The following is a 25,110-nucleotide window of genomic DNA, read 5'->3' on the forward strand; positions in this document are numbered from 1 at the left end:
GAAATTGAATCTTTGTTTGAAAAGTATGAAGCTTTAGATGATGATGTTTATAGGCCTGAAAATCTTGCTATAGTTAGATATTGCTATGCAAATTATGAATACAATTACTATATTAATGCATTTATGAAGAAATTCTCCGCTGTCCAAGAAGAGACTAATATTTTGCAGGAAGCTATGGAAGAAGAAATTGATGAAACTGTGAGCTCATTGGATGAAAAAGATGATGAGGAGAGCGAAGAACAAAAGGAGGAAGAGCAGATTAGCTACCCATGCCCACCTTCTAATGAGAATAACCCTCCAACTCATACATTATTTAATTCCCCTTCGTGCTTACCGAAGGATGATTGCTATGATGATTATTGCTATGATCCCGTTGATTCTCTCGAAATATCCCTTTTTTATGATGCTTGCTATGCTTATGGCCAAGATGCCAATATGAATTATGCTTACGGCGATGAACTTGCTATAGTTCCTTATGTTAAACATGAAATTGTTTCTATTGCACCCACGCATGATAGTCCTATTATTTTTTTGAATTCTCCAAACTACATTATATCGGAGAAGTTTGTGATTATTAAGGATTATATTGATGGGTTGCCTTTTACCATTGCACATGATGATTTTGATGAATGTAATATGCATGTGCTTGCTGCTCCTACTTGCAATTATTATGAGAGAGGAACTATTTCTCCACCTCTCTATGTTTCCCATACTATGAAATTGCAAGAAACTGCTTATACTATGCATTGACCTTTACTATGTGTGCATGAATTGTTCTTTTATGACATGCCAATGCATAGAAAGAGAGTTAGACTTTGTTGTTGCATGATATATGTTACTTTGTGCTCACTACTAAATTAAAAATCATTGTTAATTAAAATTGGCTTTGATATACCTTGGGATCTGGGTGTCATTACTTGAGCACTATATGCCTAGCTTGATGGCTTTAAAGAAAGCGCTGTGAGGGAGACAACCCGGAAGTTTTAGAGAGTCATTTATTTCTGTTGAGTGCTTTCATATAGTTTAAAAACACAAAAAATAAAGAGTGGAACCTAAAACTTTTCAAAAAGGAAAGTGAAAGTGAGAAAGACAAGCATTGTTCAAGTGGGAGAGCTCCTTGAACTTTGTTCATGCTCACGGAAACTTTGTGAATCTTAATTACAGAAACTTTTCATCAAAAATAATTATCCCCTTGTACAATTCCATTGTATTATAAAAATAATGTGCCAAGGTTTGCCTTTAGGATGTTTACAATGCTTGTTGGTTTGTACGGTGCAGGACAGAAACTTTGGTTGTAGTGCGCGATTTTACATTTTAACTGGAAAGTCAATTGGTTATGATTCCTTTTGCAATGTGTTGCTCGACAACTTGTTTATTTTTCCTAATTTTGGTAGAATTTTTGGGGTACTAGAAGTATGGTGGATGTTCAGATTGCTACAGACTGTTCTGTTTTTCACAGATTCTGTTTTTGATGCATAGTTTGCTTGTTTTGATGAATCTATCAATTTATATTAGTGGATTAAGCCATGGAAAAGTTATATTACAGTAGACACAACGCAAAAACAAAATATGAATTGGTTTGCAACAGTACTTAGAGTGGTGATTTGCCTTATTATACTAACGGATCTTACCGAGTTTTCTGTTGAAGTTTTGTGTGGATGAAGTGTCTAAACGAGGAGGTCTCGATATGAGGAAAAGGAAGAGAGGCAAGAGCTCAAGCTTGGGGATGCCCGAGGCACCCCAAGTAAATATTCAAGGAGACTCAAGTGTCTAAGCTTGGGGATGCCCCGGAAGGGATCCCCTCTTTCTTCAACAAGTATCGGTATGTTTTCGTATTCGTTTCGTTTATGCATTATGTGCAAGTCTTGGAGCGTCTTTTGCATTTAGTTTTCACTTTTCTTTTATTCACCATGCTGGTATGAGATAGTCCTTGGTTGATTTATAGAATGCTCATTGCACTTCACTTAAATCTTTTGAGTGTGGCTTTATAGAATGCTTCATGTGCTTCACTTATATCATTTGAAGTTTGGATTGCCTGTTTCTCTTCACATAGAAAACCGCCATTTGTAGAATGCTCTTTTTCTTCAATTATATTTGTTAGAGCGTGGGCGTATCTTTTGTAGAAAGAATTAAACTCTCTTGGTTCGCTTACATCTTTTTAGAGAGATGACAGGAATTGGTCATTCACATGGTAGTCATAAAATCCTACATAAACTTGTAGATTGCTGAATATGATATGTTTGATTCCTTGCAATAGTTTTGCGATATAAAGGTGGTGATATTAGAGTCATGATAGTGGGTGGTTGTGGATTGTAGAGACACTTGTGTTGAGGTTTGCAAGTCCCATAGCATGCACGTATGGTAACCGTTGTGTGACAAATTTGAAGCATGGGGTGTTTCTTTGATTGTCTTCCTTATGAGTGGCGGTCGGGGACGAGCGATGGTCTTTTCCTACCAATCTATCCCCCTAGGGACATGCATAGTAGTACTTTGCTTAGAGGGCTAATAATCTTTTGCAATAAGTATATGAGTTCTTTATGACTAATGTGAGTCCATGGATTATACGCATTTTGTAGGGTGTTGCAATGCGTTCATGATTCGCATATAGGGTGTTGCAATGCGTTCATGATTCGCTTATAGTGGGTTGCGTGAGTGACTGAAACACAAACCCGACTAAGGGGGTTGTTGCCTATGGGATAAAGGAGACTTGATATTTTAATGCTATGGTTGGGTTTTATCTTAAAGAATCTTTAGTATTTGTGGATGCTTGCTAGAGTTCCAATCATAAGTGCATATGATCCAAGTAGAGAAAGTATGTTGGCTTATGCCTCTCCCTCGAATAGAAATGCAATAGTGATTATCGGTCTAGTAACATAGTCAATTGCTTAGGGACAGTTTCACTACTCCTACCACCACTTTTCCACACTCGCTATATTTACTTTATTGCTTCTTTATCTAAACAGCGCCTAGCTTTTATTTACGCGTTCTTTATTATCTTGCAAACCTATCGTATCACAGCTACAAAGTACTTCTAGTTTCATACTTGTTCTAGGTAAAGCGAACATCAAGCGTGCGTACAGTCGTATCAGTGGCCGATAGGACTTGAGAGAGTATTTTTTCTACCTATAGCTCCTCGTTGGGTTCGACACTCTTACTTATCGGAAGAGGCTACAACTATCTCATATACTTGCGGGTTATCAAGACCTTTTTCTGGCGCCGTTGCCGGGGAGTCATAGCGTGGGGTGAATATTCTCATGTGTGCTTGTTTGCTTTATCACTAAGTAATTTTTATTTGCTGTTCTAAGTTGTTCTCTATCTTTAGTTATGGATATGGAACACAAAATACTAAAAAAATTAGGTGTACTTGCTACTCATGGAGATGGGGTAACTCCTAAAACCCTCGATTCTCATTATGCGAAAGATATTATGTACTACTTTGATAATCCTGAGAAAACCCCATTCAACTTTATAATGGGAGACACGTTGGATCAACGTGAATACTTTAGGGATTATCGCTCGACACAAAAAGGGAAACTATTATGGGATCAATTTATTATGTTGTGTTGGTATGCCTGAGATCTATGCTTGAGATATGATATTACTTGTTGCTCTAGGATGGAGGCTCCACACCTTCCCTTTTCATGAAAATTTAATGATAATGAAACCTTAGCTTCTTATGCTAATGGTATATATGATTACTATGATGTGGAACAAATAGAAGAATTTGTTGCTTTTAAGGCTGCTTATGAAATTGAATCTTTGTTTGAAAAGTATGAAGCTTTAGATGATGATGTTTATAGGCCTGAAAATCTTGCTATAGTTAGATATTGCTATGCAAATTATGAATACAATTACTATATTAATGCATTTATGAAGAAATTCTCCGCTGTCCAAGAAGAGACTAATATTTTGCAGGAAGCTATGGAAGAAGAAATTGATGAAACTGTGAGCTCATTGGATGAAAAAGATGATGAGGAGAGCGAAGAACAAAAGGAGGAAGAGCAGATTAGCTACCCATGCCCACCTTCTAATGAGAATAACCCTCCAACTCATACATTATTTAATTCCCCTTCGTGCTTACCGAAGGATGATTGCTATGATGATTATTGCTATGATCCCGTTGATTCTCTCGAAATATCCCTTTTTTATGATGCTTGCTATGCTTATGGCCAAGATGCCAATATGAATTATGCTTACGGCGATGAACTTGCTATAGTTCCTTATGTTAAACATGAAATTGTTTCTATTGCACCCACGCATGATAGTCCTATTATTTTTTTGAATTCTCCAAACTACATTATATCGGAGAAGTTTGTGATTATTAAGGATTATATTGATGGGTTGCCTTTTACCATTGCACATGATGATTTTGATGAATGTAATATGCATGTGCTTGCTGCTCCTACTTGCAATTATTATGAGAGAGGAACTATTTCTCCACCTCTCTATGTTTCCCATACTATGAAATTGCAAGAAACTGCTTATACTATGCATTGACCTTTACTATGTGTGCATGAATTGTTCTTTTATGACATGCCAATGCATAGAAAGAGAGTTAGACTTTGTTGTTGCATGATATATGTTACTTTGTGCTCACTACTAAATTAAAATCATTGTTAATTAAAATTGGCTTTGATATACCTTGGGATCCGGGTGTCATTACTTGAGCACTATATGCCTAGCTTGATGGCTTTAAAGAAAGCGCTGTGAGGGAGACAACCCGGAAGTTTTAGAGAGTCATTTATTTCTGTTGAGTGCTTTCATATAGTTTAAAAACACAAAAAATAAAGAGTGGAACCTAAAACTTTTCAAAAAGGAAAGTGAAAGTGAGAAAGACAAGCATTGTTCAAGTGGGAGAGCTCCTTGAACTTTGTTCATGCTCACGGAAACTTTGTGAATCTTAATTACAGAAACTTTTCATCAAAAATAATTATCCCCTTGTACAATTCCATTGTATTATAAAAATAATGTGCCAAGGTTTGCCTTTAGGATGTTTACAATGCTTGTTGGTTTGTACGGTGCAGGACAGAAACTTTGGTTGTAGTGCGCGATTTTACATTTTAACTGGAAAGTCAATTGGTTATGATTCCTTTTGCAATGTGTTGCTCGACAACTTGTTTATTTTTCCTAATTTTGGTAGAATTTTTGGGGTACTAGAAGTATGGTGGATGTTCAGATTGCTACAGACTGTTCTGTTTTTCACAGATTCTGTTTTTGATGCATAGTTTGCTTGTTTTGATGAATCTATCAATTTATATTAGTGGATTAAGCCATGGAAAAGTTATATTACAGTAGACACAATGCAAAAACAAAATATGAATTGGTTTGCAACAGTACTTAGAGTGGTGATTTGCCTTATTATACTAACGGATCTTACCGAGTTTTCTGTTGAAGTTTTGTGTGGATGAAGTGTCTAAACGAGGAGGTCTCGATATGAGGAAAAGGAAGAGAGGCAAGAGCTCAAGCTTGGGGATGCCCGAGGCACCCCAAGTAAATATTCAAGGAGACTCAAGTGTCTAAGCTTGGGGATGCCCCGGAAGGGATCCCCTCTTTCTTCAACAAGTATCGGTATGTTTTCGTATTCGTTTCGTTTATGCATTATGTGCAAGTCTTGGAGCGTCTTTTGCATTTAGTTTTCACTTTTCTTTTATTCACCATGCTGGTATGAGATAGTCCTTGGTTGATTTATAGAATGCTCATTGCACTTCACTTAAATCTTTTGAGTGTGGCTTTATAGAATGCTTCATGTGCTTCACTTATATCATTTGAAGTTTGGATTGCCTGTTTCTCTTCACATAGAAAACCGCCATTTGTAGAATGCTCTTTTTCTTCAATTATATTTGTTAGAGCGTGGGCGTATCTTTTGTAGAAAGAATTAAACTCTCTTGGTTCGCTTACATCTTTTTAGAGAGATGACAGGAATTGGTCATTCACATGGTAGTCATAAAATCCTACATAAACTTGTAGATTGCTGAATATGATATGTTTGATTCCTTGCAATAGTTTTGCGATATAAAGGTGGTGATATTAGAGTCATGATAGTGGGTGGTTGTGGATTGTAGAGACACTTGTGTTGAGGTTTGCAAGTCCCATAGCATGCACGTATGGTAACCGTTGTGTGACAAATTTGAAGCATGGGGTGTTTCTTTGATTGTCTTCCTTATGAGTGGCGGTCGGGGACGAGCGATGGTCTTTTCCTACCAATCTATCCCCCTAGGGACATGCATAGTAGTACTTTGCTTAGAGGGCTAATAATCTTTTGCAATAAGTATATGAGTTCTTTATGACTAATGTGAGTCCATGGATTATACGCATTTTTACCTTTCCATCATTGCTAGCCTCTTCGGTACCGTGCATTGCCCTTTCTCACCTCAAGAGTTGGTGCAAACTTCGCCGGTGCATCCAAACCCCGTGATACGATACGCTCTATCAAACATAAGCCTCATTATATCTTCCTCATAATAGCCACCATACCTACCTATCATGGCATTTCCATAGCCATTCCGAGATATATTGCCATGCAACTTCCATCATCATCATATTCATGACTTGAGCATTCATTGTCACATTGCTTTGCATGATTGTAAGATAGGTAGCATGATGTCTTCATGACTTGTCCGTTTTTTGATGTCATTGCTACACTAGATCATTGCACATCCCGGTACACCGCCGGAAGCACTCATATAGAGTCATATCTTTGTTCCAGTATCGAGTTGTAATATCGAGTTGTAAGTAAATAAAAGTGTGATGATCATCATTATTAGAGCATTGTCCCCAAAAAGAAAAGAAAAAGAAAGGCCAAAAAAAAAGAAAGGCCAAAGAAAAAAAGAAAAAAAAGAAAAAAATAAAAAGAATAAAAAGAAAATAAATAAAAAGGGGCAATGTTACTATCTCTTTTTCCACACTTGTGCTTCAAAGTAGCACCATGTTCTTCATGTAGTGAGTCTCATATCTTGTGCTTCAAAGTAGCACCATGTTCTTCATATAGATTGTCTCCTATGTTGTCACTTTCATATACTAGTGGGAATTTTCATTATAGAACTTGGCTTGTATATTCCAACGATGGGCTTCCTGAAATGCCCTAGGTCTTCATGAGCAAGCAAGTTGGATGCACACCCACTTAGTTTCTTTTGTTGAGCTTTCATACACTTATAGCTCTTAGTGCATCCGTTGCATGGGAATCCCTACTCCTCGCATTGACATCAATTGATGGGCATCTCCATAGCCCGTTGATTAGCCGTGTCGATGTGAGACTTTCTCTTTTTCTGTCTTCTCCACATAACCTCCATCATTATATTCTATTCCACCTATAGTGCTATATCCATGGCTTGCGCTCACGTATTGCGTGAGGGTTGAAAAAGCTGAAGCGCGTTAAAAAGTATGAACCAATTGCTCATCTTGTCATCGGGGTTGTGCATGATGGGGGAATTTTGTGTGACGAAAATGAAGCATGGCCAAACTGTATGATTTTGTAGGGATAAGCTTGCGTTGGCCTTGTTGTTTTGAAAAGACATGATTGCTTTGTTGGTACGCTCGAAGTATTATTGTTTTTATGTCAAATGATAGACTATTGCTTTGAATCACTCGTGTTTTAATATTCATGCCATGATTAGACATATGATCAAGATTATGCTAGGTAGCATTCCACATCAAAAATTATCCTTTTTTTATCATTTACCTACTCGAGGACAAGCAAGAATTAAGCTTGGGGATGCTGATATGTCTCTGTCGTATCTATAATTTTTGATTGTTCCATGCCAATATTCTACAACTTTCATATACTTTTGGCAACTTTTTATACTATTTTTTGGGACTAACATATTGATCCAGTGCCCAATGCCAGTTCCTGTCTGTTGCATGTTTTTTGTTTCGCAGGAACCCAATATCAAACAGAGTCCAAACGGGATAAAAATGGACGGAGATTTTTTTTGGAATATTTATGATTTTTGGGAAGAAGAATCAACGCGAAATGGTGTCCGGGCTGGCCACGAGACAGGGGGGCGCGCCCTCCCCCCTGGGCGCGCCCTGGGCTCTCGTGGGCCACCTGTAAGGTGGTTGACTCTCTTCTTCTGGCACAAGAAAGATAATTTTGTGAGAAAGATCAGGGCGAAAGATTCACCCCAATCGGAGTTACGGATCTCCGGATATTTAAGAAACGGTGAAGGGGTAGAATCTGAGAACGCAGAAACAGAGAGATAGATCCAATCTAGGAGGGGCTCTCGACCCTCCCACGCCATGGGAGCCAAGGACCAGAGGGGAAAACCTTCTCCCATCTAGGGAGGAGGTCAAGGAAGAAGAATAAGAAGGTTGGATCTCTCCCCCTTGCTTCCGGTGGCGCCGGAACACCGCCAGGGGCCATCATCATCACAGCGATCTTCACCAACACCTCCGCCGTCTTTACCAACATCTCCATCACCTTCCCCCATCTATATTCAGCGGTCCACTCTCCCGCAACCTGCTGTACCCTCTAATTGAACATGGTGCTTTATGCTTCATATTATTATCCAATGATGTGTTGCCATCCTATGATGTCTGAGTAGATTTCCATTGTCCTATCGGTGATTGATGAATTTCTATGATTGGTTTGAGTTGCATGTTTTATTATTGGTGTTGTCCTATGGTGCCCTTCGTGTCGCGCAAGTGTGAGGGATTCCCTTTGTAGGGTGTTGCAATGCGTTCATGATTCGCTTATAGTGGGTTGCGTGAGTGACTGAAACACAAACCCGACTAAGGGGGTTGTTGCCTATGGGATAAAGGAGACTTGATATTTTAATGCTATGGTTGGGTTTTATCTTAAAGAATCTTTAGTATTTGTGGATGCTTGCTAGAGTTCCAATCATAAGTGCATATGATCCAAGTAGAGGAAGTATGTTGGCTTATGCCTCTCCCTCGAATAGAAATGCAATAGTGATTATCGGTCTAGTAACATAGTCAATTGCTTAGGGACAGTTTCACTACTCCTACCACCACTTTTCCACACTCGCTATATTTACTTTATTGCTTCTTTATCTAAACAGCGCCTAGCTTTTATTTACGCGTTCTTTATTATCTTGCAAACCTATCGTATCACAGCTACAAAGTACTTCTAGTTTCACACTTGTTCTAGATAAAGCGAACATCAAGCATGCGTAGAGTCGTATCAGTGGCCGATAGGACTTGAGAGAGTATTTGTTCTACCTTTAGGTCCTTGCTGGATTCGACACTCTTACTTATCGAAAGAGGCTACAACTATCCAATATACTTGCGGGTCATCAATGAATTGCAGACTGCTGCTGCTGTATGATGAGTTGCTATGAGCTGCTGCTGCTGCTATATGATGCTTTCAGGTGGTGCTGCTATATGATAATAACCAGCCACTTGGACAATCAAATTTCAATAAATAATTGTTATTCATTTAAATGTGGGTCATGCATTATTCGTTTCAATTAGGCAATGGGATCTCTATGGAAAACATTTACCAAAGTAGATTGTGCCAAGTAGATGGTATCTTTTTATTTGCATTTTAAGCAAATAGTGATGGTCTGTTTTCCTATCATATTAATTACTGCACTGGGTTCAATTTGTGATGTTTGCAAGTCAAATTAATTTCCATATGGGCAGCAAAATGAAAAATGTATAATGCAATCTAGACTTTCCACTGATCATACCAAAGATAAGCTGAAAACGTAATGAAAAGAAGTGGTTGGCTTATTACATGGAGCTTATATTCACAGGTGCTTATTTTCTTAGGATAACTCGTAATAACTGTCCCAAAGAAACTTAGCTAATAGAACTGGCATACAAATAACATGTCACGATGGTTGCAATGGAGGAGTGACGTACCATAGCACACTGTATAGGCTCACCGCTGCCTCTCCTTTTTTTGCAGAGTTCCATGAAATTGCCACATACATCTTGTACTTTTTTATTTTGTAAACCTATCTGCAAGTTGACACGGCTAATTTCAGACATCTATACGTGATACTACATTGCATATCCCTTGCGCATATTTAAACCACCAATTAATGATTGTGTGCGTACCATAAACTAGCCATGACTCTGTATGCTGGACTAGCAGGCACTCTAAGGGAGCCTAATATAGTGCACTGGAATTCTTACATGCCACCTATGATTTTGTGTAATGTACTGCCCCTGTTCCTAAATATATGTCTTTGTAGAGATTCCAGTATGGACCACATACAGATGTATATAGATGCATTTTCGAGTGTAGATTCACTCATTTTGCTCCGTATGTAGCCTGTAGTGGAATCTCTAGAAAGACTTATATTTAGGAACGGAGGTACGATGTAGTATCATGTATGACATCTACATATCTAATTTAGCAATCAGTAGTAGAAATCATTGTCTGCACAAAGGGATTACTGGTCGAAAATCCTAGCAAAGCATGCTGGCAGGCACAGAACAATACAAGAGAGAGAGACACGCTTACAAGATCATAGCAATGCCTCAGTCCAGGATCTTGGTTGGCCAAGCTGTTAGATCCAGAAGAAACATCATCCTTGTAGTTTTTGCCAGCTGCATAACAGGTAACAACGACCGGTTAGTATACTTGAAGTACATCGGGAAGGTGATGCTGGACGGGTTTAAAGGTGACAAGTGCCTAGGTCATGGCGGGTGCTTGGCATCTCTCCAGACGGTGGGAATCAGGATAGAAACGTCGAGGGTGATGACGCTGTGCTGGCTGTCGGGGTCCGGTAAGGAGATCCAGAACCGTCGAGTAGGGTGTTTGTGGAGCGGCTCCGGTAGGGTCGACTATGGTGTGGGCGAAGCGGATCTGTGGCCGTGGACGAGGGCATAGGTGAAGCTGCTCCGGTGGTTGGGTTAAGGATGGTGTCGACCACGCGGATCTGCGGCCGTGGACAGGGCGTCAGAAGATGCTCCAGTGGTTGGGTTAAGGATGGTGTCGATGATGCGGATTTGCGGCCATGGACGGGGCGTCAGAAGCTGCTTCGGTGGTTGGGTTAAGGGTGGTGTCGATGATGCGTAACTGCGGCCGCGGATGAGGCGTCAGAAGCTGCTCCGGTAGGTTGGATGAGGGCGCGAGGAAGAGGATCTGAGGCCGTGGACTTGCGAGTTGGCAAAGCGGCCCCGGCAGGGTTGAGAATGGTATAGGCGAAGCTACTCCGGTAGGGTTGACTATGGTGTCGGTGAAGCGGCTCCAGTAGGGTTGAGGAAGGTGTCGGCAAAGCGGCTCTGGTAGGGTTGAGAAAGGTGTCGGCGAAGAGGATCAGAGGCCAACGACGGGGGCGTCGGTGGGGCGGCTCCGGGGGGTGTGGACGAAGCGTCTCCGGTGGGGAGTATGAATGAGTCGCTCCAGATGCGCGGCGGTTGACGAGAGTACCGGTGAAGCAGATCCAGCACCATGGACAAGGCCGGCACTGAATGGGCTGTGGTACAATGGTGGATGAGCAGTCTACTTGTTTCTAGGGGAGGTGGGAGGGGTAGATGCGGCCGCAGAAGCAGATCCGGCGAGGTGGACGCCGCTGGCAGTGAATGGGCTATGGTACGCCGGTGGATGAGCAGTCTAGAGTTTCGAGAGGGGAGGGGAGAAAGGGCGATGAAGTACAGACGGCGTGATGTAAGATGCTCTAGTGCTGTGGAGTTAGTCGTTTTTGTGGGAGGGGGAGAGGAAATGGGGTGCCATTTAGTGGGGGGAACCGGAAGTTACCAAAGCAGCCCCGACCTATCATGTAGATGAGGGCGGTATTGTAACTGTTGGTCTCCGTGCACCAAGGACAAAAGGGGGATTTCACATGCTAAAGACTAAGGTGGCGGAAATTTTGGAAGGAGGCGGGAAAGTTTGCCGCCCGCGGGATCGTTCGTATCCAGTTTCAACTAATTTTGGACCGTGCTAGCGGGAAGGTCATGCTAGACTGTGTACACGGGGCACGCTTCAGCGGTTAATAACTGGTAGGAAGTCCACCACAGAAAAAAGACAATAACTCGGGATGATGCGCCGATAACTTGGACGTTCACACGGGGGCGGCCAATCGTACGGGTGTAGTGGCGCGTTCACAAAAAAAGGGATCAAACGCTCAGCCTATGTATTTATCGTGTAAATAGATAATTTAGTGCCATTGGTTATTTACTTTAAACATAATGCATTGACGTGTTAGTGTAGAGGCGCAGAAAAAGAAATGGATATTGTAGTCAGCTACTTAAAAGTGTTACCTCATATAATTACATAGCCCCCATTTCATAAATTGCGTACCCGTTGAATTCATATATGAATATTACATATATTACTTCAAAATAGAAACTTAAATCATCCAAGACTAATGAATTTGAATGCAAGAGTAACAATGGTGCATGTACATGATAGCTACATTGGTTGTTTGAAGAAACATCACGGTAACTTTGGCATGCACAACTGAAAAGGTTTATTTAAATAGAAAAAATGGTGATATGTGAGTGTCCAATCTTTATAGCGTTGAATTGATATTGTACCTTTGGCCACGATACGAAGTAGATATTGACTTATGTTCAAGCGATGCACGTCCACGATCACTAGATAGTGATACGTGAATGAATTGTGCAATCTCTCTCACACGCATACATATCTCATTTCCCTGTGGGCATCGGAATCACACACGCGCACTTCGTGTATTTCTCTGCCTCCGTCAGGGTTAAATTCGTCTTTCTACCCCGTCCTACGAGTCTCTCACACAGAAACAAACACGCTCTCTATGTCCTACACGCCCACCCCTTTAATTCCGCCCACCCACAGCCATTAATGTCTCAAAGTATAATAATGTCTCTCACACAAATGCTATCTACCTATCTCTTAATAAAGCTAGATATGTGTCACACAAACTCCTTCTCCCTACTAGCAAGATGCCCATGTGTTGCACGGAACATCAAGATGCATTTGTATGAGAAGTTTATCTTGTGGGAGAAAAGGATGAGCGAGGGAATGCCTTATTTGCAAATGCGGAGAGGGGTGTGGGTATCTTTTTATAAAATTGCCATAGTTTCCTTCCTGTCCGTCGGATATAAATCGGATGGCCTATATTGCTAGATGGAAGGAACACCATCATCACCAACTCTGTTTTTTAAGAGTAGAGATATGTTAGTGTCATTGCCCCCCCCACACACCCACACTTCCCAACACCGATGGAGTAGGGTGACACCTCGATCTTGATACTAATCTATCGACTGGCTTCTCGCTCAAACATACACACAGACACTACCAGGCACCGAAGGAGTAGGGTGGCACATCGACCTTGATAATAATCTATTACTCCTCTTTCATACAAACAAACAAACACACACACACACACACACACACTCGCTAGTTGTGTCTCTGTGCCTACCGCGCACACTCTCGATACGTCTTTCTCTCCCCCCCAACAATGACAGCAGAAGGGTGACAACTCGATCTGATCATAATCTGTCATTGGTTTCTCTCTCAAACATTGTGTCTCGGTGCCTCGCTCGGTAGCCCCCTTGATATGTAGACTTCTCGCGCGCGCACAGCTGTAGTGACGATGACGCTGAACCCAGTGTGCCTTGTTTTTACCGGCCTCATGTGATAGTTTTCACCCTGTTTTCTGTTAATTAATAAGGCAACCTTTTCTTTGTTACTACTAGTGAATCTGAAATCATTTGGGGAAGACATAAAATATATCACTTCAACCCAATTATCGCAGCAACTATTTTAAAAGAAATTAGCTAGCTGCCCGTGCGTTGCACCGAACATCAAGATGCATTTGTATGAGTAGTTTATCTTGTGAGAGAAAAGGCTGAACGAGGGAAGGCCTTATTTGTGAACGTGGAGAGACGTGTGGGTATATTTTTGCAAAATTGCCATAGTTTCTTTCCTATCCGTTAGATATAAATCCGACGGCCTATATTGTAGGATGGCACGCACACCATCATCACCAACTCTGTTTTCTACTCCCTCCATCTGAAAATACTTTTCATCAAAATGGATAAAAAGAGATGTATCTAAAACTAAAATACGTCTAGATACATTTCCTTTTATCCATTTTGATGACAAGTATTTCTGGATGGAGGGAGTATTTGTCTTTTTAGAGTTTTCAACAAGTGACTATGACCGGACCTTACCAACATACTCAAAAAAGTAGTCCATAATTTGATGTTACCCTATTTTCTTGGCGGTCCAGTGCCATCTGGATACCTCATAAATAAATCAAGGACAAATCTGACCCCTTCCTGAAAAGACATACAGAGCAAAATGAGTGAATCTACACTCTAAAATATGTCTACAACCACATCCGTATGTGGTAGTCCATTTGAAATCTGAAAAAGACAAATATTTAGGAATGAATGGAGTATATATAAGAGTAGACATGGAGATATATCTCCAGCATGGTCTACAACAAAAATGTGCTGGGCTGGTTAGCGCTGGATGCTCGCAACGCGATGACATGAGTTCGAATTCTGTCTTTTAACTTTACATTTTTATATTATATATTACTCTACTTATTTAATATATACTTCTTTCGCTACTGTACTGACAGTGGAACCCATAGATTACTAAGATACAAGATTAAGTATGGACTTGTTTCTTTTTAACTTTCTATAAGAAGCTGTAGCCACCCTGCAAGTCACGTGTACACTGTACATGCAATTAACTTTTTATAGAGGGACAATCATACAGGCAATTAACTCAAATGGATTGGATGTCACTCTACTATTTCCAACATAAAGAGCATCTCCAACGGCAGCCAGCAAATTTCCTCCCGCTTCCTTCCGCAGAGGACGACATCAAACGCCAGCGGCATACTTTTTACAACTCTAACCAACCAGATGAAATTCATGCAAACACAGACTGATTTCATATAAGCATGAGGGATTTTGTATAAAAAAGCCGGATCTTCATATAAACATGATGGATTTCATTACATTTACATGAACTAAGAGGTGCCAATCCGGCTCTCTTGTATAATTAATACTCCCTCCGTCCGGAAATACTTGTCCTAGAAATGGATGTATCTGGACTTATTTTAGTTCTAAATGGCCGCCCGCGGATCCCTTTGTCTTCCTCATGTCCGTCAGACACTTGCGGGGTCGACGAAGGTCCTCGGAAGAGACGAAGCAGCAAAGAAACCACCTGAATCCGCGGTCGTCGCCTCAGCGGTGGCCTTCATGGGTCCCAAGTGGCGGCGGCCTCCTGTGTTCTACTTCTCCTCGATGATGGTGGCGGACACGGAGAAGCTGGCCACAGACTCGTCGCTCTCCATGCACCCGGCTTCTATCTCTGCCTGCATAGCGCTGCCGCAGGCACGGGAGGCGCGCCCACAGACACGGGAGGCGCGGCCACCGCAGACACTAGTGGCGCGGTACGACGCGGCAGCGACGGCGCCCGTACCGGTGTGCTTGCCGCCGTGCCGGCGTGGAGCAACTCGCCACTCCTCATCGAGCAAAATTGGAGCGGCGAGTTGCTGAACCACGCGCCTGCTTAGGGTGGCAACTGGCTCCGTCGGGCCAAGCGAGGTTGGTGAAGCACCGAGGGGCCTATCCAGAGGGCTCGGCGGGCCACCCAGCAGGGTAATATGCCGGAGAATGGCCCATCGGAAGCCGTCGGAAGAGTGGAGAAAATGGCGAAGGAGGAGATGGGGGAGCGGCGGAGGGGTGCGATTCTTGCCCGCTGTCTGTCTGGCCTCGTGTAAATAGAGGGCGGACGGTAGGAGCTTGGCCGGTGTCTGGCCTTGTTTAAACTGAGGGCGGACAGGAGGAGCTTGGTCGGTGTTGCATTTAATTCCAGCCCGCTCATGAACGGACGTGTGGCCGGAGTAGTATTCTCGGTTTGCATGTGGGTTTAATGGAGGCGCCAGGCGTGCAGCGGGCGACGCAGTACTATTCGATTTGACAATAGTAATGAGCCGTCAAATCACAAAGGCCCTCGCCTCTCGTGAAATCGACCGAGCTACACTGCCCCGCCCTCTAGCCTTTTAAAAAACGTATAGACTCCACTTTTGTACAGTAGTAGTATCGATGGATTGCGCCATGGAGCAAAACTTGAAATTAAAAAAAAGGTGGTACATATAGAGAGCGCTTGAGGGAGTCCTGGACTAGGGTGTGTCCGGACAGCCGGACTATCATCGTCAGCCGGACTCCAAGACTATGAAGATACAAGATTGAAGACTTCGTCCCGTGTCCGGATGGGACTTTCCTTGGCGTGGAAGGCAAGCTTGGCAATACGGATATGTAGATCTCCTGCCATTGTAACCGACTCTGTGTAACCCTAGCCCTCTCCGGTGTCTATATAAATCGGAGGGTTTTAGTCCGTAGGACGAACAACCATTACAACAATCATACCATAGGCTAGCTTCTAGGGTTTAGCCTCCTTGATCTCGTGGTAGATCCACTCTTGTACTACCCATATCATCAATATCAATCAAGCAGGAGTAGGGTTTTACCTCCATCGAGAGGGCCCGAACCTGGGTAAAAACATCGTGTCCCTTGTCTCCTGTTACCATCCGCCTAGACACACAGTTCGGGACCCCCTACCCGAGATCCGCCGGTTTTGACACCGACATTGGTGCTTTCATTGAGAGTTCCTCTGTGTCGTCACCGATAGGCTTGATGGCTTCTTCAATCAACAACAACGCTGTCCAGGGTGAGACTTTTCTCCCCGGACAGATCTTCGTATTCAGTGGCTTCGCACTGCGGGCCAATTCACTTGGCCCTCTGGAGCAGATCGGAAGCTACGCCCCTGGCCATCAGGTCAGATTTGGAAGCCTAAGCTTCACGGCGGATATCCGTGGGGACTTGATTTTCGATGGATCCAAGCCGCAGCCGAGCGTGCCGCACTGTCACGATGGGTATGATCTAGCTCTGCCGCCGGATAGTACTTTGGAGGCCGCACACGAATCCGCTCCGACACATAAGTCGGAGCCGATCGCGCAGATCGAGGATGGGTGGCTGGACACCGCCTTGGGAGCTACAACTTCCATGGCGATCGAGCCGAACACTGACCTCGTCCCTTATAAAGCTCATGACTCTGAGGTGCCGGACTCCCTGCTGGACTCCGAACCTCCTGCGCCCCTGCCAATCGAATCCGATTGGGCGCCGATCATGGAGTTCACCGCTGCGGACATCTTTCAGCACTCACCCTTTGGCGACATCCTAAATTCGCTAAAGCATCTCTCGCTATCCGGAGAGCCCTGGCCGGACTACGACCAGGATGGTTGGGATGCAGACGACGAAGAAATTCAAACCCCACCCACCACCCACTTCGTAGCAACTGTCGACGATCTAACAAACATGCTAGACTACGACTCCGAAGACATCGACGATATGGACGACGATGCCGGAGACGATCAAGAACCAGTGCCTACAGGGCACTAGAAGACCACCTCATCATACGACATATACATGGTGGATACCCCAAAAGATGGGGACGGCAAAGAAGCAGCGGAGGCGGATTCCTTAAAGAAACAGCCCAAGCGCCGACGTCAGCGGCGCCGCTCTAAATCCCGCCACAGCAAGAATGGAGATTCCGGCACAAGAGATAATAACACCCCAGAGAGCACCGAAGACAACCCCCTCCTGCAAGATTCAGCGCAAGATGATGCAGAAGCAAGCCCTCATGAGAGAGCGGCTGACGAAGAGGTCGAGGATGATAATTACATACCTCCCTCCGGAGACGAGGCAAGCCTCGACGACGGCGAATTCGTCATGCCTGAGGATCCCGTCGAACAAGAGCATTTCAGACGCAGGCTAATGGCCACAGAAAATAGCCTAAAGAGAAAGCAGCAGCAGCTTCAAGCTAATCAAAACGTGCTGGCCGACAGATGGACCGAGGTCCTCGCAGCCGAAGAGTATGAACTCGAACGCCCCTCCAAGAGCTACCCAAAACGCAAGTTGCTCCCCCGATTAGAGGAGGAAGCATACATACTGAGGGAGTCCTGGACTAGGGGGTGTCCGGACAGCCGGACTATCGTTATCCGCCGGACTCCAAGACTACGAAGATACAAGATTGAAGACTCCGGCTCGTGTCCGGAAGGTACTTTCCTTGGCGTGGAAGGCAAGCTTGGCGATACGGATATGTAGATCTACCATTGTGACCGACTCTGTGTAACCCTAGCCCTCTCCGGTGTCTATATAAACCGGAGGGCTTTAGTCCGTAGGACAACATACATTACAACAATCATACCACAGGCTAGCTTCAAGGGTTTAGCCTCCTTGATCTCGTGGTAGATCTACTCTTGTACTACCCATATCATCAATATTAATCAAGCAGGACGTAGGGTTTTACCTCCATCGAGAGGGCCCGAACCTGGGTAAAAACATCGTGTCCCTCGTCTCCTGTTACCATCCGCCTAGACGCACAGTTCGGGACCCCCTACCCGAGATCCGCCGGTTTTGACACCGACATTGGTGCTTTCATTGAGAGTTCCTCTGTGTCGTCACCGATAGGCTTGATGGCACCTTCAACCTGCAACGCTGTCCAGGGTGAGACTTTTCTCCCCGGACAGATCTTCGTATTCGGCGGCTTCGCCCTGCAGGCCAATTCACTTGGCCATCTGGAGCAGATCGAAAGCTACGCCCCTGGCCATCAGGTCAGATTTGGAAGCTTAAACTTCACGGCCGATGTCCGCGGAGACTTGATCCTCGACGGACTCGAGCCACAGCCGAGCGCGCCGCACTGTGACGATGGGCATGATCTAGATCTGCCCCCGAACAGTGCCTTGGTGGCCGCACACGGATCCGCTTCGGCCATTGGCCCGGAGCCGATCGCCCAGATCGAGGACCGGTGGATAGACGCCGCCCTGGGGGCTCCAACGTCCACGGCGATGGAGCCGAACACTAATCTTGTCCCCTGCGAAACTCGTGATTCTGAGGCGCCGGACTCCTCGCCGGACTCCGAGCCTCCCGCACCCCTACCAATCGATCTGGATTGGGCGCCGGTTATGGAATTCACCGCCGCGGACATCTTCCAATGCTCGCCTTTCGCGATATCTTGAATTCACTAAAGCATCTCTCGTTATCAGGAGAGTCCTGGCCGGATTATGGCCAGGATGGTTGGGATACGGACGACGAAGAAATTCAGAGCCCACCCACCACCCACTTTGTAGCCACTGTCGACGATCTAACCGACATGCTAGACTACGACTCCGAAGACATCGACGCTATGGACGACGATGACGGAGACGAACAGGAACCAGCGCCCACAGGGCACTGGAAGGCCACCTCGTCATATGACGTATACATGGTGGATACCCCAAAAGATGGGGACGGCGAAGAAACAGCGGAGGCAGATCCCTTAAAGAAACAGCCCAAGCGTCGGCGTCAGCGGCGCCGCTCTAAATCTCGCACAGGAGATAATAATACTCCAGAGAGTGCCGAAGACAATCCCCTCCAGCAAGACTCAGCGCAGGAGGATGCAGAAGCAAGCCCTCATGAGGGGGCGGCAGACGAAGAGGTTGAGGATCATAATTATATGCCTCCCTCCGAAGACGAAGCAAGCCTCAACGATGACGAATTCGTCGTACCCGATGATCCGGTCGAACAAGAGCGCTTCAAGCGCAGGCTTATCGCCACAGCAAACAGCCTAAAGAAAAAGCAGCAGTAGCTTCAAGCTGAACGGGACCTGCTGGCCGATCGATGGACCGAGGTCCTCGCGGCCGAAGAGTATAAACTCGAACGTCCCTCCAAAAGTTACCCAAAACACAAGCTGCTCCCCCGATTAGAGGAGGAAGCATACGTACGTCCATCACCAGCGCACGATATGGCTGATCGACCACCCCGTGGTCGTGACAAAGAGGCATCCAGGCCCCCAGCCAAGACCATACCCTGGCATCGCTCCAAAAGTACGAAGCCAAGAGGGAACGCGCTGGACTTGCGAGACATATTGGAGGACAAAGCAAGGCAATCCAGATCCATCCATGGATCACGTGGGCGCCCTACGACCCACGACGAATACCGTCATGCCGGATACAATAACGCCGGCCGGGCCGAACACAGCAGATAGCGCTCTCTCGAGCTGCGTCGTGATATCGCTCAATACAGGGGCGCCGCACACCCGTTATGCTTCACTGACGAAGTAATGGATCATCAGATCCCAGAAGGGTTTAAACCCGTAAACATTGAATCTTACGATGGCACAACAGACCCCGCGGTGTGGATCGAAGACTATCTTCTCCACATCCATATGGCCCGCGGCGACGATCTCCACGCCATAAAGTACCTCCCACTCAAGCTTAAAGGACCAGCTCGGCATTGGCTTAACAGCCTGCCCGCAGAGTCGATTGGGTGTTGGGAAGACCTGGAGGCCGCATTCCTTGATAACTTCCAAGGCACATATGTGCGACCACCAGACGCCGATGACCTAAGCCACATCATTCAGCAGCCAGACGAATCGGCCAGACAATTCTGGACACGGTTCTTGACAAAGAAAAATCAAGTCGTCGATTGTCCGGACGCAGAGGCCCTTGCAGCCTTCAAACATAACATCCGGGACGAATGGCTAGCCCGGCACCTGGGGCAGGAAAAGCCGAAATCCATGGCAGCCCTCACATCGCTAATGACCTGCTTTTGTGCGGGAGAGGACAGCTGGCTAGCCCGCAGCAACAATCTCCGTAAAAATTCTGGCAGTCCGGATACTAAGGACAACAACGGCAGGTCACGTCGAAACAAAAACAAGCGCCGAATTAACGGCAACGATAAGGAGGATACTGCGATCAATGCCGGATTCCGAGGATCTAAACCCGGTCAACGGAAGAAGCCATTTAAAAGAACCATTCCGGGTCCGTCCAACCTGGACCAAATACTCGACCGCTCATGCCAGATACATGGCACCTCTGAAAAGCCAGCTAACCACACCAATAGAGATTGCTGGGTGTTCAAGCAGGCCGGCAAGTTAATTGCCAAAAACAATGACAAGGGGCTAAATAGCGACGACGAGGAAGAGACCCGGCCGCCGAATAACAAAGGACAGAAGGGTTTTCCCCCACAAGTACGGACGGTGAATATGATATACGCAACCCACATACCCAAGAGGGAGAGGAAACGCGCACTAAGGGACATCTATGCGATGGAGCCAGTCGCCCCAAAGTTCAACCCATGGTCCTCTTGTCCGATCACTTTCTATCGAAGAGACCACCCGACCAGCATACGCCATGGTGGATTCGCCGCATTGGTCTTAGACCCAATCATCGATGGGTTCCACCTCACGAGAGTCCTGATGGACGGCGGCAGTAGCCTGAACCTGCTTTATCAGGATACAGTGTGCAAAATGGGCATAGACCCATCAAGGATTAAACCTACAAAGACAACCTTTAAAGGTGTCATACCAGGAGTGGAAGCCAATTGTACAGGCTCAGTCACACTGGAAGTGGTCTTCGAATCCCCAGATAATTTCCGGAGCGAAGAGTTAATCTTCGACATAGTCCCGTTTCGCAGCGGCTATCACGCCCTGCTCGGGTGAACCGTGTTTGCCAAATTCAACGCGGTGCCGCACTATGCATACCTAAAGCTCAAGATGCTAGGCCCTCGTGGAGTCATCACGGTCAATGGGAAATAGAGCAGCCTTCTAAGGCAATTCTACGGAACGCTCCCTCCGAACGGTCAATGGGAAATAGAGCAGCCTTCTAAGGCAATGGGAAATGGAGTCATCTACGGAACGCTCCCTCCGAACGGAGGAACATACAGCGGCTCTCGCGGCAGAAGTACAGAGCAGCCTTCTAAGGCAATTCTCGAGTCCGGCCGTTAAACGGCCGGATATAGCAAAGCGCGCCCGGAGCAATGCCAACCAAGACCTACTGGCGCGATCAGAGCACGCGTAGCAATGCGGCCCCAACCCTCGCCCGCGTATGATCGCAAGAATAACACTCCGCGTACATCATTATGCTTTGGAGATACCATGGGCACAGGGGAGGGGGCACGATCACAATGGACCCAGAGTGCGGTTCGACCACACCAGGGGCTCGCAAATGTGCCCCTCTTTTTTTATTATTTTTCTTCTTTTTTGTACACAGGACTCTGTTAACCAGAAGCCCTGTCCGGCGGTGAACCTGCCGAATTCATGATGCAACAGTCAGGGACTAAAGAAGGCCGCGTCGAACACTCAGGTGGTCTCAATTATGAGCATTAAATTTGATTATATACACCAAATACGCAGCTCATCCCTGGAGGGGGACATGTTTATTTAGTCCAAATCCCTTGCTTACCGCACTATTTGTATCAGTCCGCTCTACTAGCAGACTTTTCTTTCATTAATAATGCAGCACCTTTATGATCGCAATTGCATTACATTTTCTATATATATGCTCATTATATGACATCTGGCACCCGTATATTTTGGTACGGCATAATACACCAGGGGCTTATGTTCCCCACTCTATGGTGTGATAAAGTCCGAACACTTTCACAAGTGCGGCACTCGGAACTCATAGCATTATATGAATCGGCTCCGAATCATGTCTTGGGTCATTAGTTGGGTTTGCCCGGCTCCCATGTTTTGGTGCCTTACGTTCCGTTCTGTCGGCTAAGGTGGCACTGGGAGAACCACTGTGATTGCGCCCCGGTTGAGCCGGGTTAACGCCTCAGTGGAGAAAGCTAAAACTGACTGGCATGATAAGGCGAGAGACTAGTCGCTGTTCGAGAGGTTTTTTCGGGTCCTTAAAGACTTACGCCGCTTCGAGCGAAGTTCCGGATAATGTCCGATGAAGGTGTGGATAGCGCCCCGGATTCGGTCTTCCGAATACCAGGGGCTTCGCCAAAATTTAAAATTATAGAATTCTATGGCTAAGTGAGAGTGTTCAAGCATTATAAGTCCGGTTGCCTTGTTCGTCGTGTTGAGCGCCTCCCTAGATGGACCCAAAAATGGGAACAAGAGTGCTCAAGTTTATCCCGAACACCCCAGCACTTGTGGCTTGGGGGCTGAAGCTAACGACTTGCCATCTCTCAGATTCTATAAACGGCCGCACAGAAGGTAATATTTTAAATTAAATAAGCGTTGCTCATGGTGCATATGAACGAAGTTTTCAGCGCACAGGATAAATAAACAGCGAGTTCACTCAAAGATTACATTTCGGGAGCACTCATCTGCAATATTGCAGGCTCCCTTCAGGACAATTTTATAATACTTCTCCGGCGTGCGATACTCCTTGCCCGGCGGCGGTGGGTCCGTGAGAAGCTTCTCCGCATCCAATTTGCCCCATTGCACCTTTATGCGGGCAAGGGCCCGACGAGCACCTTCGATACAGGCGGAGCACTTGACTACATCCAGCCTGGGGCATGCATCCACCAGCCGTCGCACGAGGCCAAAGTAGCTACCAGGCATGGCCTGTCCAGGCCACAGCCGGACTATGAGGCCCTTCATGGCCTCCTCAGCTACCTCATGGAGTTCGACCAGCTGCTTCAGCTGGTCGCTTGGGGGCACCGGATGGCTGGCCTCAGTATACTGAGACCAGAAGACCTTCTCCGTTGAGCTCCCCTCCTCGCCATGATAGAATGCGGCGGCATCAGCCGCACTATGCGGCAGATCTGCAAACGCCCCTGGAGAGCTCCGAATGCGGGTAAGTGTCAGGTAGTTCACATTAACATGCCTGCTTTGCATGAAAAACGCCTTACCCGCCGCTATCTTCTTTATGTCCTCAACCTCCTGAAGGGCCTTATGGGCCTCGGCCTTGGCGGACTTGGCACTTTCGAGAGCCGAGGCAAGCTCGGACTCTCGAGTCTTGGAGTCACGCTCCAAACTCTCATGTTTTTCCATGAGAACCTGGAGCTCTTGCCGAACTTCCGCCACACGTGCCTCTTGCTTTTCTCGCTCAGCCCGTTCCGCGGCCACATTGCGTTCGGCCGCGGACACAGCATCCTTCAGGGCTGCCACCTCGTTAGTGGCCCCTGCAATGCACATATTATCCTTGTTAATTTTATTTGCAACCAAAATCCTTTTCTGTAAGGTACTTATTCAAAGAGGTGTTACTCACCTTCTTTTTCCTCGAGCTGCTTCTTTGCATGGCCGATCTCTTGCTCGGACCGCTCGAGATCCTTTTTTAGCACGTCAACTCCGCTGTTAGTGCGGCAGAGGTCAGCAGTGCAGCCTGCAAACCCATATTGACATATTTTAGGCAACCCTGCGTATATCTTGTTATAGATCCTTAGTCCGGCTTTTCTTTCCGAACACCGAACTAAGCATTAGGGGCTACTGTCTATGCGGTATTACATTACATAATTTTAACTTTTTACCTCAAAGCCTGTTAAAAGGCTGCTGCAGGCTTCGGTCAGCCCGCTCTTAGCGAGCTGAACCTTCTCAATCACCACACTCATGATAGTGCGGTGTTCTTCCTCGATGGAAGTGCCTTTAAGCGCCTCCAGTAGGTTATCCGGCGCCTCTGGTTGGACGGAGGCCGCCGGCGTCATGGTCCTTCCCTTCTTTCGAAGGGGCCGCTTGCCGGACTCTGGAACCACTGCGGGTTCCGGTGTAGAGTCCGGCACGAAGTCCGGGAGGCTGCCTGACGGTGCCTCCGGAGCCTCCTCCTGATGGGTCCCTCTCTGGGATCCCACCTCGGCATCCTCGTCGGCGCGTGGGGTGGAGGCAGTCGGGATGGAATTCACATCCGACGAGGCCAATGACCCGCTCGATGAGTCAGGGAGATCATCATTGGCCGGACTACGGGCAGAATGCGGCGTTAGAAGGATACTACGCGACATAAAAGAAATTACATATCAAGGATCCGGATACTTACGATCTTGCTGGACGCCTGGCCCTTGGAGGCCACTCATCCTCACCAACGCTGATGTTGGCGGAACTGTCCGGGGGGATAGTTCTCCCCCTCTTGGACCTTTCGCCCCCCCCCCCCGATGGGGGAAGCCTTCCTTTTCTTCTCTCCCTCCTTCGGGAGAGAGTACTCCTCCTCGTCTTCGGGAGAGGAGTCCTCGTCATCATCAGACGCCTGATTGCGGGAACTCTTTCGAGTCCCCGCGGCCACCTTCTTGGCCTTCTTCTCCGGCACCACGTGCGGTGCCGGAACCAGCAGCCCTGTTAAGCGGGCGTCCGCTGGGTCTTCTGGCATGGGAGCCGGGCTGATGAGCATCTTGGCCTTCTCCATCCATTCCTGTCAAAGGAAGAGGCAGAATGAAACCTCACTAGAGTCAATCTAATTATCATAAGTGTTAGGTAATGGGGTTGAATCA

Source organism: Triticum aestivum, chromosome 3B, assembly GCF_018294505.1.
Source record: "Triticum aestivum cultivar Chinese Spring chromosome 3B, IWGSC CS RefSeq v2.1, whole genome shotgun sequence".
In the NCBI taxonomy this organism is placed as follows: Eukaryota; Viridiplantae; Streptophyta; class Magnoliopsida; order Poales; family Poaceae; genus Triticum; species Triticum aestivum.